We start from the raw sequence: 17,587 nt of genomic DNA on the forward strand, positions 1-17,587 counted from the left end.
TGGAAGGTACCAGGGTTAGGATAAAAAAAAGGAAGAGCAGTGATGAACTGACCTCTCCAGCACGCAAGAGCTTGGGTGCGACATGACACCTTGGCTTCATTCCTTGGCACAACTCAGGGCAATACATTGATGGAAGTGACCCTGGATAGATTGAAGTCTCTGCTTCTTGGAAGAGTGAGCACTTGAGAAAACAATTAGGCTCAAGTGTACAAAACTAAGGAGAGCTGTGTTTCTGCCCACTGTGTACTCACCCCTACCCCTGTTCCTGGTACCCATACCATTTCAGTGCTCAGAAAGGAAGTATGTACCTCATCCATCATCCCTTCAGAAAATATGGGCAAATATGCTACCTTTCTGAATTTCAATACCTCATCTGTTGATCAAGAGAATTGGGCTGAAAAAAAATTCTGAGGAAATACCTCAAGGGCTGTACAGAAAAGTAAGGGGGGTGTGGGGCAGGCCATTTCATGGGACCTCCAAGATTTTCCTGCACCACCCTTCAAATGGGGCAGCTTGGTTTTAATCTTTTTTCTTTATGTATTGGAACCAAAGTACTCAGAGCAGAGTTGATTATTCTTTTCATTTAATGGCATGTCTTCATCATGGCATCATTCCTGATCTTTTCTGACTTCACTTTTTCCCTTTCTTCCCAGCCTCTTCTTTTGTTTTTGACAGTAATACTGACAACCTCGCATATTTCCAAAAGCTGTCTTTTTACTTTGTTTACATGGAGGATGTGTAAGAATTATTTTGAGAAAAAAAAGAAAGAAAGGATTAATTCCAGTTCTATGTAGAGAAGTTTAAAAACAACTTGATTAGTTACTGACTTCTAAGGTCCTCTCTACCTTCTCTGTCCTAGGGAGATATTGTGGGGTGAACTGTGACCTTCCTCTAAAATCATGTACTGAAGCCCTAACCCCCAGCACTTCAGAATGTGACCTTATCTGAAATTAGGGTCATTGCAGATGTAATCAGTCAAGATGAAGTCATATAGGAGTAGGGTTCCCCTACTGCAGGAGTAGGGTAACCTTGTAAGGAAGATGACAATGTAAAGACAGGGGCATCCATGGAGATTTTCATGTGATGACCAGGTTGGAGGTTGCAGTGAGCAGCTATAAACTAACAAGCACCAAAAGCCATCAGCAAACTCCCTGAAGGTAGGAAGTCAAGGAGAGATTCCACTAAAGGTTTCAGAGGGAGCCTGGCCTGTGGACACCTCGATAACGTGATCTCAGACTTCCAGCCTCCAGAACTTTGAAACAGTATATTTCTACTGTTTTAGTGGTACTTTGTTATAACGGTCCCAGGAAGTTCAGAGAGAAGAGAAATAGGAAATAGTAATTTACAGATACAATCATTCTACTTCTCTCTTCCTGGATGAATAGGAAACATTTCAGTATGGCCTCACTCCTTTCTTACATTTGTTACATATAGTTTATTATTCCCTCCTCTCTTCCTCCTAGTTTCTTTTTTTCTTTTTCTTTTCTTTCCTTTTTTTTTTTTACTGCCCACACTATGAGATGGATTGCCAGAAGATAAAAGAAGCCAATTTCATGACTTTGAAAACAAAAAACTTTTCTCCTAGCACAAGACCAACCCTCTAGGGAATTTCATCTATAAATTTGTATACCTCCACCCACGAGAAGAGGTTGTCTCATTCTCAAGGCATGTTTTGCAGTTATCCCCTAGAGCAGGACTCCAGAAACTGATCAACTCCTGCTATCTTAGCAACTGTTTCGGGATGCTTTCTGCTTTGGCAACATCACACATTTGATGGTCTCCCTGTAGAAATACAGTGAATATAGTTCTGTGCTGGAAGGCTTTGGTTTGGAAAGCCCTAGTCAGAGTGGAGGAAATGGCACTGGAACAAGAGCATCATGGTGCTGGGATGTTGCCATGGCCTCTTCTCTGGCATTGATTACTTATGTGGTGGGACAGATGGAGGACCTGTTTCTAGCATGTGTGTCTCTTTATGCTGGCTTTGCTCAATGAAAGCTATGTAGTGCCAGCACTCAAGTGGGTTAAGAAGTTTTATTTAGATGATTCATTTATACAGGTATATATCCATGTACACAGTCAAAAACATTTATTGAATATCTGCAATGTGTGGGACTCCATGTGCCAGAGACGTAATAGCAAATAAGTTAGAAAAATCCTCATGGATTACATATTGATAGATGGAATGGGACAATACACAAAACAAAAATAGATATGATTTTAGAAAATAGCTATGAGAAAAAAAAAGGTACAAGAAAGAATGGCTAGTGTCAGAAGGAAGTAAGGAGTTTGTAATTTTAAACAACAGGGTCAGGGAAGACCTCACTGAGAAGGTGACATTTGAGGGCAATAAGCATTGCTGTTTCCTGCAGGGAAATAGAAATGAACTTGGAATTGGAAAGCCCATATTCAACTCTTGTTACGAACTGAATAACTTCCTCCCCCCACAATGCATATGTTGAGGTCCTAAATTTCAGTACTTTAGAATATGACCGTATTTGGAAGTAAGGTCTTTAAGGAGTAATTAAGTTAAAATGAAGTCATCAGTGTGGACCCTAAAAACTGATACCATAGGAAGAAGAAGAGATACCAGTGACATGCCTATGTGGAGGAAAGACCTCTTGAGTTCACAGGGAGAAGGCAGAAGGCTTAGAGAAAACCAAACAAGCTGACACTTTGGTTTTGAGCTTGCAACCTCCAGAGCTGTTGTTTATGCCACCCATTCTGTGGTATTCTGTTACGACAGTTCAAGCTAAGACCACTCTGAATTGTTACACTTCCCAGACTGCCTTCTTGACTTCTTCGCTTGGAAGTTTGACCTCTCAAACCTAACATGTCCAAAAATGAGCCCTTCTTCTCTACCCTCATCAATCTTGCTCCATTCACAGACCTTCTCACCTCCATAGATTTCAGCTCCAACCTTCTAGTCAGCCAAAAACCTTACAGTCAGCCACCCTCTACTCTTTGTGTCAAACACTAAATCCAGTATGCTGGGAAATCCTGTTGGTTCTACCTTCAAAGCATGTCCAGATCTAGTTACAACTCCCCACTTCTACTGGTACCATTCTGTTCAAGTCACCAATATATCTGACCTGAATTTCTGCAGGAGAATCCTAATGGGTCTCCCAGTCTCTACCCTCTGCTTCACATGGTCTACTTTTGCAGTGGTCAGTGCTTTCTAGCTCACATATATCTTCCCCAGGCAGACAGTGTCCAATCAAAACACACTTGAAGACTTGGTTTTTGTTTTTGTTTTTGTTTTCCACTGTAAAACTTTACCACTCCTCTGCCTACCTTGAGTTTTGGGCAAGTTCAAGTGATGGGAGCTAACCCCTTTGCTATAGCAAACTCTGAATAAAGAAAGAATCTTGGCTTGTTCCCATCTGGGTGGCCTTCATTTATTTCCACCCAAGTCATGTTTAAAACATATCTTAATGACACAGACTGGTTTTATGGACCTCACTGAATATTTTTAACTTCATCTTCACTCAGTAAAGTGCTTATTTTGAAGATTGTTCCTGGATTGAAATAGGAAGAACGTTAAGCATGGATAACTAAGCAATTATGGGACTAGATGGAATTGTTTGAGCCTTTCTTGTGCTGTTTCCTACCATAGGGTCATATTTAAACCATCTCCCTCATTCTCTAAAAAATGTGAGTTGTACCCAAGTTCTTTAACCATTTCAACATTTCACTCCAAGGAACGTCTCTTTCTTTTCTATGCATAACAATTTCCATTTTATTGCAGTTCAAGTTTACGTATATTTGTTCTCTCAGAAGAGATGGAAATCAGCATGTTCTATGTTATCAGCCTGTTAAACACTTGACACACCACTAAACTGGACTTTGTTATATTTTCAATCCTGGAAAATATTTTTTATTTTTCTATGTAATTATTATTTTATAGTACAGCATTCCCAAGAAACCTATTTTGAGTCATTGCTACATATGATTTTATCTACCTATCCACATGAAGCATCCCGTGGTTAAGTAGAATGCCAAGTTTAAGTAGAATTGCAGAACTTCTCAGAGCCTAATATACTAAATATGCAGAATGAATTTTTAAGTGGAGATATTTATATAATACTGAAGGATTCTTTCTCTGAGTTTCTTCAACTTAGTGTTACATGTGCCCTAATCTTTCCATATTGTCATGACTCTGGCAAACTTTTCCAGGTTCCCATTCAACAAGCCTTATCCCAGGATGGCATTTGCCTTGTTTGTTAGTGAAAAGCTGAGGGCAGAAATCAGCCCATTTTCTTGTAAAATAGCAATAAAATACTTTGCAAGTAATTATGTGTTGATTTGAACATTTTCGTGGTCTTGTATAAAATTAATCACTTTTATCTTGTAAATCTTTAAAAATACACTACATCTTGGTTAGGTGTAGAGGAGAAAAATATCAGTGTTTAAAATAACTGCTGACATAACTTTTGTATTCCATTTTCCTGCTAAGTAAGACCTGTTATTTTAACACATTTTAATTAGTGCCAAGTCAAGATGTCACTGTGCACAGAAATGTTTAATATTACAGAACTCTTTAATAAAATTTTGATCTAATCAATTTTGCTTCTACAATTCTTGCATAATTCTTACTTATTTGAGATGTACTTTGTTAGTTTCTCAAACTTTTTCTCTACCTTTCCTCTTTTTTCATCTGGAATTTTATCCTTCAATCTTTTTATGTCCTTATCTTTCTTCCTAGTTAATTGGAACTTAAAGTATGAATCTCATTCTAAATACATGATGTGTTTTTGTGTATATTTTCAAATTAGTAAGTCTATGATTAAGATGGGTCATATTTTAAGTAAAAATACAATCCAGTTTATGGAAAATAATAATCTCTTATTTTTGTGTAGTGCTTAATAATTTTTAAAGTGTATTCATAAGTATTACTCCACTGAGATGTAATAACTGATGTTAGAACTTCAAGCTCAGGGTCAAGGCAGAACTGGGTTTGAATCCAAGACCACCACTTACTGACTCTGGGTAAGTTACTGAGATTTTCTGCACATCAGCTTACTCATCTGTAAAATGGATCTGATAAAATACTACTTCAAAGAGTCGGCATAGGATTTCCCATCATGGTTCAGTGGTTAACGAATCTGACTAAGAACCATGAGGTTGCAGTTAAATCCCTGGCCTTGCTCAGTGGGTTAAGGATCTGGTGTTGCCATGAGCTGTGGTGTAGGTTGCAGACGCTGCTCAGATCTGGCATTGCTGTGGCTCTGGTGTAGGTCGCAACAGCTCCAATTAGACCCCTAGCCTGGGAATTTCCATATGCCACTGGTGCAGCCCTAAAAGGACAAAAGACAAAAGAAAAAAAAAGAACAATTAGTTGCTTATAAGATATTATATAAATATTTGGAGTTCCTTCACCAAAATATTTGGGGTCACTGCAGCTGTTACCTGTGTGTACTCAACATTTATTTCTTCTTCTGAAAGCAGGCTCTTGTCTTCTATTTGGGATCTAGAGCTCCCCTTCCAGTCACCATTATATTGTCCTGTCCTCCAATGGAACAGGAGTAGAAGAGTGTCTGTGTGACTGTATTTGGCCAAACTCTGTCTCTCTGAATCTTGAAAATGATCCAGATAATGAAATCAGCTGGCTTGTATTTATCCTGATCTGGACCCTGTGGGCTCCTGGGCACGCAAGCATTTCTGTGTCCCCCATTTCTTGTTTTTTAGGGAATGAACTGCAGCTTCCATGACCTTCCCTGAGTTCCAAAGGGCAGGTTCAAACTGTTGCTAATCTGGGAAGGGAGGGTTTTGCAGAGACCTGAGAGGAGCAGTCAAGACACAATAGTGCAGATTTGGGGCCAGGTCCTGGTCCTTCCTCAAGGAATATATATGTAACAATATCTTTGACTTCTTCTGCAGAACTAAAGCCCCCCCAAATGGAAGATATTAATGATATTATTCCAGAAAGAAGACCTCCAGACAACTGAACACCAGCTTTGGAAAAAAGCAAGCTTGCCTCTCCACTGATCCTCTGCTGTGGTCCTATTCTTCACTCCCCAAATTATAAAACCACTTTCCAATTTCTCCTAAGGGGGGACACAGTCTTAGAGGCATTAGCCAGCTGTGATCCTCCTTTGCCTGGCAAAACAATAAAGCTATTTTTTTTTCTCCTTTGCCCAAAACTGTCTCCACCTTTCTATTTGGCACCAGTGAGCAGAGGCCAAGTTCCAACAATACTTTCTCTTTTCCTCTCTCTTTTTGAAGCCTGTGTCTTTAGTTCTATCCTTGATTGTGATGATTATGACGTATGCTTAAAAAAAAAAAAAGCCTAACTAGAGTTAGTTTCTTGCAGGAAGAATTCAACTCACAGTAGTAAGCTAATGCCACAAAAAATATTATAAAACAACTCCAAAATTCAGTGGCATACAACAAAAAGTATTTCCTTCTTATTCACACAACTGCAGGTCAGCTGGGGTTTGACTGATGTAGGCTGGACTCAGCCTCATGCAGTAGGCTGGCTCCAGGTCAACTATATGCATCTCTTATCCTCCTTGTATCAAGGGCATGTTCTTCTTCTGATAAAAGGTAGGAGATCAAGAGAGGAAGCCTCCCATCATTCCAGCACATTTCAAGGCTTTGCTCCCATCTTGTCTGCTAATGTTCCATTGGTTAAAGGAGGTCAAATGAACAAGCTCAAAATTAAAGGTGAAAAGGTCTCTAACTTTGGAGATGGTAAGAGAAGCAGTGACTAGGTGCTGAGTAAGGAACTCATCTACTGCAGATAGATTGATTTGCATTACAAAGTCTTCCTTTTCTACTAATAAATTTCCTTTTAACATGCAAACATTACTGGAGAAGAAAAACAAAGCCTTTCTGTTAACAACTTGTCTTAACCTTGTTCAGCTGGCTGGTGTGCAGTGCCCATAGATATCTAAGAAGAAGAACTGCTAGAATAAAACACAGATGTATCTAAGTTACCAAGGAGACTGGGGTTCAGGAGAAAAGGAAGCCTACATTCATGTTCATATCACAGTATGGAAGGGCACAGGGCAATCCAGGTGAGTAGGTGAGTAAGATGCTCAGGGCTAAGGGTAAAGGTATGATAATGCCCCTCCTGATATGGATGGAGTAGGATAGTTAAACACTTAAGGGTGTAAGTCCCAATAAAGGACCATAGATAGAGAGGGAAACCTAGGGAACTTTGGGAGATTACTGTAAGTGGCTAATTCCTATAGAAAGCCATCAGAACAAGGCAGGCTTGTTTAACTAACGGAGGGGTGAGATTTGCCTCAGGTTGATGTGTGGGGTGTGTGGTGGGGCCTGGATTCTGGTTCAGACCTAGGGCAGGAGTTTAAGGATCACCCTTCTGCTGATTTGAATAAGCACCATGACAGTCCTAGTTTGATTTTATAGAATCAAATACTCTCTTACCAGATACCAAGGATGATCTACTACTAAAAGAAAGAGGAAGAGGTGGTCTTTTCCCACCCCCACTCCCCTTGGATTATAAAACTGTAGTCCACCTAATCCTTGTGGGAGAATCTCCTTGCTTGCCCGCTTACATATCCCACAAGTGTCCTTTCTTAATAAATCTATTTCTGGCCTATCACTTTGTCTCTTGCTGAATTCCTTCTGTGTGGAGGCACAAAGAACCTGAACCTCAGTAAATCCACACACTGGGCGAGTGATTCTAATTTAAAAATTGTGGGTTCAATTCCTAATCTGGGTTTAGGCTGGGTTCAAGTCCCAGGGTGGGTTCTGGCTAGGTTCAAATATAAATGCTGTCAGTTTCACTCCTACATACTAAGTGAGAGGGAAAAAAAAGAAATTTATCCATCACTTAGGTTTTCAGCCTACATCAATTCAGGGCTTACACAGAAAGTCTCAAATACCATTTCTATTGCCATGTGCTCTGCTATAGCTACATTATCAGTTTGGAGTTAATTGTTACACAAAAGCTTAAAGTCTTGTTCATGTGACAGTTGAATAAATAATTTTTTGATTTTGATCCTTGAAGGCATATTCCTTTCAGTTACTTCTGGTTGTTCATTTCTCAACTGTATTTTGGATGAGGTTGTCAGAGATACCAGGCTGGGTCGTGTAATGAAATATATACACCTTATAAGGCTCTAAGGTCTAGGGAAGCTTTGAGGAATGTTAATTATCATATTAGTTGGGCTTAAAGGAATGGGAGAAGTAGAGAAGCTATGCCCAAGTCTGAAATATAAACTTGTCTCCAAATATTAAGATGTCACTGTGTCTGAGAGTTTGCTGACTGTGAGTGTGAAGGTTGGAGAGTTGTTTGGATTTTTTTTTTAATAGCCTCACTTGTGGCATGTGGAAGTTTTTGAGCTAGGGGTCAAATCAGAGCTTCATCTGTGACCTATGCTGCACCTTGCAGAAACACCAGATCTTTACCCAGGAGCAAGGCCAGGGATTGAACCTTCATCCTCACAGGCACTGTGTTGGTTTCTTAACCTGCTGAGCTACAATGGGAACTCCCACGGTTTGAGTATTTAGAAGGATACAACTGGAATATAAAATAGCCACATTTATATAGAACACAGTTCCACTGGTAAATGAATCAGCCTCTCCTAATTATAATCTTATGCAAATTAGGTCAAAATGTGGTTTAAAGACCAACTGCTCTCAGGATAAGGGGCATTTTCCCCAAGCCAGTTTTAAACAAAGTGAATGACATACACTCTCATAAAGAGAGATGATTGACATTACATACGCTGTGAAATTTTCCTTTTCAAAATCATGACATTTTACACATAAAGAGATAGCGATTATATTATACACCTCCCAAAGCTAAAAAAAAAAAAAAAACCAAAAAACCTGCTACTAGGAAAACAGAAATAATATGTCCTACAAAGAATGCAATTAGGCAGAGCTAGATTAGAGAATCCACAGAGGATAAGCCACAGGGCTGATTATCTTGAATTTAATTTGCTGCTTTTGATATTTTCCCCTGCATTTTAGTGATTCCATAGAGATCAGCATGCAACAGCTTCATTTTACAATTTGTCGATTTAATTTTTTTCTCTGCATCAGGCATAGTAAAATATAACTACCCAGACCTATTATCAGTCTTCCAGCTGCAAAATGACAATAAGGTACTTGACATCTACATCTTCTCCCCTGAGGTAGGTTCAGTCCAAGTTTCTTTTAAATGGGGGAACTTAAGTTTTTATCAATACTAGGATGTGTTGAGAACAGAGCCAAACCTGGTAGATGGAATAAAATATCTCTGGGTGCTTTCTCTGTCTCTTGAAATATCAGTTTCAAATAACCTACCAAGAAGCTAAAATTAAGAGATGTTGTTTTTCTCAAAATAGCCAGACACTTTTTTTTTTAATAAGGAGCAGGAGTTATAAATTTCTAACTATTAAACACTATATATAACTCAGAAATCCCACTGTCCCCTCATCCAAGCGTTTCGACTCTGTCTACCCCATGCCCAATGGCACATAGATTTTAGCTTCTTTTCTATTTTTCTCAAGAAATTTCATCACATTCAACATATCATGAATACTTTGCTTCCTTTACTACAAATTTAGCAGGGAAGATGAAGGAATTCATTCTACATACAGACTCAATTCTTGCATGCAACTCCCTACATTCCCAAGAGTTTGAATTTCTCCAAAGGTCAAGCATTTTTTTCCCCCTCCCTTCATTTTCTACATCATTCGGACTTGCTTCTCTTTATTTAAAGAGTTCTGAACGCTTCAAATTGCAGTGTTCAGTAAAACTGAAATGCACCACATTGACTTTAGCAACTGATTCTTGTTACTTGAGGAAGCCCCTTTTGGTTTTTCCACCCTACCATCTCCAATTCATAAATTTTCCTCTAATCACACATAGTTATATCCTGAGAAGTGAACTGACAATACAATCTCACCCAAAATTCCTCAGAATTTTGAGCTTGGAAAAAGAGATTGTAACTAACAATTGTGTTACTGGGGTGGGGGAAGGCTGGGAGTTTTATGAATGGAATTCTAATTTTAGATGCCAGTAGACAGTGTATTTTCTCTTCTTTTGTATATCAAAAAGTGTAGAACTTTAAGGAATTGTAGGCAAAACAGACAAGAAAATCTGTCTCTGTTAATCCTACTTGTGACCTTTTTTCTTACAGTACTGTATCTTGTGTGGAAAGCGACTTAAGACTTCCACTAGAAAGTCCCAAAACTAATTCAACACCATCAATTCTTGAATCTGAAGGAAATAAACTATATTTTATTACTATGGTCACTTCTTTTAGCCTAATGCTAAACTAGAAGGCTAATATAGAAAATAATTGGACTCTGTTAGAACTAAATGCTACATATAAGAAAATTCTTAGTATAAAGTGAATTTGCTTTTTCCAATAAGGTGTTTATTTTTTTTTAATTCTGAACTATGTGTCTACTTATGATTTTTAAATTACTGCCTTATGCATATTTAAATTGCTTCTATGATATATGCTAATTTTAAATTATTGCTTTCATAACTTGCATATTTTATAAAACAAGTTTATTCACTCTCTTCCTAATGATCTTTAACACTCATGTCTGTGTTGTCATTAGAGCTATTTTTTGAGTCATCTAAGGCAGTTTTCTGACAACTTCATTTCTTAGTTGTTCAAGACTTTGAAAGTCTATGCATGAGGCTCTAGGGATTTTACCTCAAGCCATGAGTATTTGTTCACATAACCTGAGAAGGGTTGGTTTCTTGTTGACCCTATAGATGCAAAGTCATGCTCTCCAATCACTGGGTGGCCTTTTAAGGGATCTTAAAAATCTTGTTGACAACAGGCACAATGCTTGCAATTGTGAGGTCACACATGCCAGAGTAATTACCAAACCTGTGTTCAATATCCATGTCTTGACTCACTTGTTAACAATTCTACCTTCTGACCCCTGTGACTTTTTCCATGTAGCATTGATTGGGTCATCTCTGGCTAATGTAGGTCTTCAAACAGTTCTTTATTGAATCAAAAGCAGGTAATTAAGAGATGTGGCAAACAGAGTGGCACCCCTTCCCCCAAAGACAACCTGTCCTCATCCTCAGAAGCCATGAATATGTTAGTTTATATGGCAAAGTGAGAAGTCAGTTTGCAGATGAATTAAAATTGCTAATCAGCAGTCTTAAAATACAGAGATGATCCTGGATGATGCAAGTAGGCCCAAAATAATCGCAAGTATCCTTGAAAATGAAGGAGTGAGGATGAAGGATTAGTCAAAAATAGGAAATGACAAAAGAAGAAGCTGGCAAGGTTTGAAACACAAGAGGTGCTTTCCAACTGCCCTCACTGCCTTTGAGGAAGGAGAGAGGTGGCCATCAGCCAAGGCATGAGGGCAGCTTCTAGAAGCTGGGAAAAGTCCTAGCTGACAGCCACCCAGGAAACAGGGACCCCAGTCTCACAACTGTATGGAAATGATTCTTTCAACAATCTCAATGAGCGAAGGAATTGATTTTCCCCCAGAAAGGAAACTCGAGAATGGAATACAGTTACCCTGAGACTGTGATTTTAACTCTCTGAGATCCATACTGGACTTCTGACCTATATAAACATGCTTTGTGTTAGGCCACTAAATTTATGAAAGGAAATGAGTATGAGAGAATACCATTAATGGGAGGGATGTTGTGAGGACTTGAGTACCAGTTAACACCTGCTTTTTAGAGGAACAATTCAGACAGAGAAATCAGGCCATATGTTTAGCATAAATGGTATATCACAGTGGTCAATTATTCCATCATACAATTATCACATTGATCATATAAAGAGAACAAATAATTAAAAACAGCTCATTTCCTTCCTCTCAAAATGAGTAAGACTCCCTCGGTTCCTTAAATGCCAAAAAAGAGGAATTTTTAAGTCAGAGGGTAGCTATTCCCAAAGTGAACCAAAGGTGATCATTTGCAGCAACAAAAAAGTTTTGAAAGAAAGGGGGATATACTCATTTTTCAAGGGTCTCATTGCCCCATGACCCAAGGATTTGGGGCCAAGTTACTAGATTTCAGTATTTGTCAAAATGCTGCCTTTACCTAAAAATTGCCTGATTTTATGTCACTTTAAAACATGAACGTGGGGTTCCCGTCATGGTACAGTGGAAATGAATCCAACTGGGAATCATGAGATTGCAGGTTTGATCCCTGGCCTCACTCAGTGGGTTAAGTATCCGGCATTGCCATGAGCTGTGGTGTAGGTCGCAGACACGGCTCGGATCTGGTGTTGCTGTGGCTCTGGTGTAGGCCGGCAGCAACAGTTCTGATTAGACCCTTAGCCTGGGAACCTCCATATGCCGCAGATGTGGCTCTAAAAAAAAGACAAAAGACAAAAAAAAAGAACATGAAGAAAACACCAAAATCTGTGGAGGAGAGGCTTATGACTATGCTGCCAGAAGCAGTGTGAGAAGCAATGTGGGGAGCAGTGGGAGGAGATCCAGTGTGGGGTGTAGTGTGGGGGGATTCAGTGAGAGGTGATGCAGCATGGGCAGCAGTGGATGGGAAGGGAGGCTGGAGCAGGTACTGAGGTCTGGACCATGATGAATCCTGGACACCATTCTAGGTGACCAGAACTTCCCTGAAGTGGAGCTGAAGGGATCCATTCCATGGTTTATGCAAGGCAAGGGCGTGATCAGATTTGAGTTAAGAAAAATCAACTCTGGTGGACATAATAAGGTTAAAGCTAGCTACTGCCATAGTAGTCTACCTGCCACTCTCCCCAGGAAATCATCAGTGTGGTGGGAGTGGAGATGGAGGAAACATCACAACATTTGTAAAAGTACACTATGGTTTTATCACCTTCCACCCTCACAGTGATGTCCGATTTGTCACTGAGGAAGGTGAGGCTCTGAGAGGTAATCTGACTTGCCCCAGCTCATGAGGTCAAGGGTCAGAATGTTAGCATGAGCTCTTTTTTTGCTTGTTTGTTTGTTTGTCTTTAGGGCTGCATTTGCACCCCTAAGGAAGTTCCTAGGCTAGGGGTCGTATCAGAACTACAGCTGCCAGCCTACACCACAGCCATAGCAATGCCAGATCTGAGCCACATCTGCAACCTACACCAGAGCTCACAGCAATGCCAGATCCTTAATCCACTGAGTGAGGTCAGGGATCATACCCACATCCTCAGGGATACTATTTAGGTTAATAACCCCCGAGCTACAATGGTAACTCCATCCAGCTCTTCTTGAAACAAATTAATGCTCTTTTTGCTTTCATGGGATTGATCTTTGTGCTTCCATCAGCTACCCATCTATCAAAGAGTCAATGACTATGTCCAACCCCACAGGTTAAAAGAGATCAGAACTGTGTACAAGCTCCGGGTTCTATTTATAAATACAAGCAAGGTGCTCTGGAATTCAGGGTAGAAACAACTAGTCTTCCTGCTCACTACAGGTGCTCTGATTATGTTAATGAAAATTTATAAAAGTAAAAATAAATGATTTGATTTTACAAGTAACAGGAAAAAGTAATCAAATCCATTTTATGTTTTGCAAATAATGAAATAAATTCCTCTTTATTGAGCACTTAGGTTATGCTAGGTTAAATACCACTCTTAACATTAAAAGAGTAAGATGACACCATCAGCTCATTTTACTGAAGGAAAACAGGCTCAGAGAGGTTAAGCAACATGCCCAAGGTTAGTCAGGAGGTAAGGATAGGGTCAGGGTTTGAGTCTGGGATTTCCACCTCAGAGTTCCTAACTTCCATGTCATATTGCCTCAAGCCTGAGGAGGTGGGTAAAGGGAACATGAAGGAAAGTCAATATAAAAGTAACTTTTTGGTGATTTACACGATCGCTTATGGCAGCCCCTTAAACTTCCAGGCTAAATTCAATTTCATTGATTCCTTTGTATACTCGAGGGAGTACATGAGTCTAGGAAATTATGCATTTTCTAGAGAAATTTTTATACTTTTTATCAGATTCTGAAAGACGGATGTGACCCTAAACATCTAAGAGCTATCCCACCAAAAGCAGGGCTTCAGCCCTAAACCTGGTTCTGCTGCCATCCTCGGGGTCTCAGTGCTCAGAACCCAATGTTACCCTTAGGTAATAATTTCTTGTGGACAAAAATCAAGATGGCTCTACCCTACCTCTAGGCAGTTATCCTCCATAGCGATGCTCCTTCGAGAAACACCTGGATCTTCCTTCCCCCCCGGTATCTTCTTGCCTGCTCATTCCTCCCAGATCTGAGGGATTCCTTGGTTATACAGGCAGAAAAAAAATAGAGTCATGGTGTTGGCATACAAAAAACACAAACTCATAAAATAGAGTCAATGATGTAGAAGTGTCCTTACTCTTATAGCTGCTTCACTATAAAATGACAGACAGAGGGGGAAATGATAGGGAAAGAGTAAGATATTTACACAAGTAGGGAGTTCCTGTTTTGGCTCAGTGGAAACAAATCTGACTAGCATCCATGAGGACACAGGTTTGATCCCTGGCCTCACTCAGTGGGTTAAGGATAAGGCATTGCTGTGAGTTGTGGTGTGGGTCACAGATGTGGCTCAGATCTGGCATTGCTATGGCTATGGTGTAAGCCAGAAGCTACAGCTCCAATTTGACCCCTAGCCAGGGAAAGTCCATATGCTGCTGGTGTTCTCCCCGCACCCCCCCCCCAAAAAAGGAAAGAAATAGAAAAAAGATATTTACACAGGTAGCTGTAGAAGTCCTAGTAGGGGACCAGAGATAGACAGGGAAACTTAGAGAACTTTGGGAGACTACTGTAAGTTAATAGTCATTCAAGAAAGCCATCAGAATATTGTGGAATGAAGCAAGCTTGCTTAAGTATAAAACTATAAATAAAAGCATGAAATATGCCTCAGGTCATTAAGTGAAAAGTAAAATGAGGTCTGCATTCAAGTTCATCAAGACAATGATCCTTAGGACCAAATAGAGGAATTTAAGGGAAAAATGACATTCCAAAGTAGGAGACCCTTATTATACAGAAACCTGAGATGATTCAATACATATCAACATATATTACCACCCTTCTGCTGATGTGAATAAGCACCATGACTGTCCAAGTATGACCTCATAAAGTCAAATACTCTCTTACACGATACAAAGGGGGAGCTAGTGATGTAAGCCTGCTGTCTACTAGGAGAACTAGGAAGATGGTGGTCTTTTCCCCTTCCCACTTTCCTTGGATTACAAAAATGTAACCCACCTAATCCTAGGACAGAGCTTCTTTGCCCACCTGCTTATATCCCCCGCAAGTGTCCTGTCATAATAAATATTTTTTTTTTTTTTGCCTAAAGTAAATAAATTTTTAAAAACATTAAAAATTTTAAACATTAAATATCTGAAAGACTTAAATCTGCTTGTGATAGACAATAAGAAGCACCATGAAGCTGGAAGGGGTAGGAAGAGGATGAAAGACAGAAGAAGGACAAACTGATAAAGGACTCCCAGGGGTCACCTGTGATGGATGTTGAAGGGGACATATGGTGACTTGAAGGGAAAGTACAGTATTTGCTCCATCTTCCTCCTCTGGACTCTGTGAACTAGGAGGTTAAACAGATTCTTTGCTGGTATGGACTGTATCTGACAATATTGCAGGAGAATAATGAGTATTTAAGATTCCAGGAATCAGTGAATTCATTCTAGAGCTCAGCTTTGCTGGTTCAAAGGCACACAAAGTTCAAAAACAGAAAGTTTCTTTCTACCACTGAAAACTCCTGATAAAGCTGATTTTAGACCTTGTTAAGATACAACAGTTTTTTTTTTCTTTTTCTTCCTGTTTTGATTACTTCAAAAGGCCACCAACTTTATAGACCTCCCTTAAACTTGATCTATTAACTTTCTCTGAGAACAGAACAGCTTAGTAAACAATATCTCAGACAGCCTGCTTTTCTCCAGGAGAACTGTGGGGCTGGTCAAAAAGGACCCATGGGGCTGAGGATTCATATGAGAAGAAATATAGGCTGCCAACAGGCCACTTTGAAAAGACTATAAGGAACATGTCAGGTGCTGAATTTTATTTGTGTATCAATCATTTCATAAACAAGCTCCATTATTCCTATTCATTTGTCAACTCTTGCATGAATGGTCGCTATATTTCACAATATACACAATTTCTTTTGCCTCCAGGTGGAGAGGAATTTTAATTTTTTTAACCAATGTACCAAGTATGGCTTCAAGATCTGACAAAAATAATTATAGCAGTTTTATGCCATTAACTTCAGAGCTAGTATGCCTAAGTCAGGAAGTTTGACCAAAAAAAGGGGAAGTTTCCTTGGAATGCAACTGTAACATTTCCTTTGCTCATCTGGTATAAAGATTGCTCACCAGTTGGTCAATGCCTATTTTGAAGAGTCCAACTTAGGTACGTAGTTTTAAAAATGGAATGAGTCTTATGGATTCTCTTATGCATAAAGATCAAATACATTTCATCTCCAGGGCCAACCTTCATTAATTGGGAGTTGTCACCAGACATATTGTGTTAAGTAGGATTCAGAGGCTCAGTCTGGGTCCAGAGCAAATTGAGGCATGATTAGTTTTTAATATGTCCATCATGAATGAGCAAGGGGGTAGAACCAATGGAGATAGTTGTTATTCTGGCTGTAGCCTAACTTCTTTATTTACAGATGACAAAATGGCCAGGAAGGTAAAAATACTTACTCCTAGGCCACTCCAGGACATAAAAACAGAACCAGAAAGGGAATTTAAGTACAGATCTGACACCAACCACATTGAGCAACTAGGATAAGACAATCTATTGGAGTTTCCTATCTTTGCTAATTTCAGCTTGTCCATGATTAGATATTTCTCCTTTTGGTATATAGCTCTTGTTAAAATATTCTCAAAGTGGAAACATTCACACTTTATAAATTTACATGAGTTTCTCTCTCTGATAATTTGCTGTGATAGCATAAAAGAGTATGAGGGCAAAGTGTTCTTTACTGAGGTGAAGAAGGTATGTTCTGGTGACTGCATTTTACCACGAGTAGGATGTACAAGAGATAAATGCATGGCTTTGGAAATAGTAGTGTTATCATGCTACTTGCTGTCTTTATCTCCCTTGAACACCCCAGGGTTCTTCAGCCTACTGGCTTAACCCTTCTCTGCCTAGAAAACTGTTCCCCTAAATATTGAATTGACCCCTGCCCTTACTTCTTTCACATCTCCATGTTTCAATGTCACCTTATCAGAAGGATCCTCTCCTACACTTTTAAAAAAGAGAACATCCCATTCTAGCCTTCTGTCCCTTGACCCAAACTTACTTTATTCATAGCATATATCAGCGGGACAATTACAGTTGCTTATGGCTGTATTGGTACAACATACCATCTCACACAGAATGTATTTTACCTTGCTAACAAATGATGGGCTATCTTTTCTCCCCTGCTGCTGGATTGTAAGCTCCATGATAAGCACAGTGTGTTTTGTTCTTGGTGTGTTTCTTGGCCCACAAAAGAGTCTCTGGCACGTTGCAGATCTGTAATGGAAACTCTACGGCTGTGAAGTCTAAACTATTCCCTATCTGGCCTTTTATAAAAAAGGCTTACTGATCCTTATTACAGACCATTAACAGGGATGAAATCAGTCAGTGGTGGCCATAGCTACCTCACTGTAATTAACCAAGATGATCAGCCAAGGAGATAAAGGGATGGTGAGATAAATTACTGCTCAGAGTCA

Source organism: Phacochoerus africanus, chromosome 1 (assembly GCF_016906955.1).
Source record: "Phacochoerus africanus isolate WHEZ1 chromosome 1, ROS_Pafr_v1, whole genome shotgun sequence".
Lineage (NCBI taxonomy): Eukaryota > Metazoa > Chordata > Mammalia > Artiodactyla > Suidae > Phacochoerus > Phacochoerus africanus.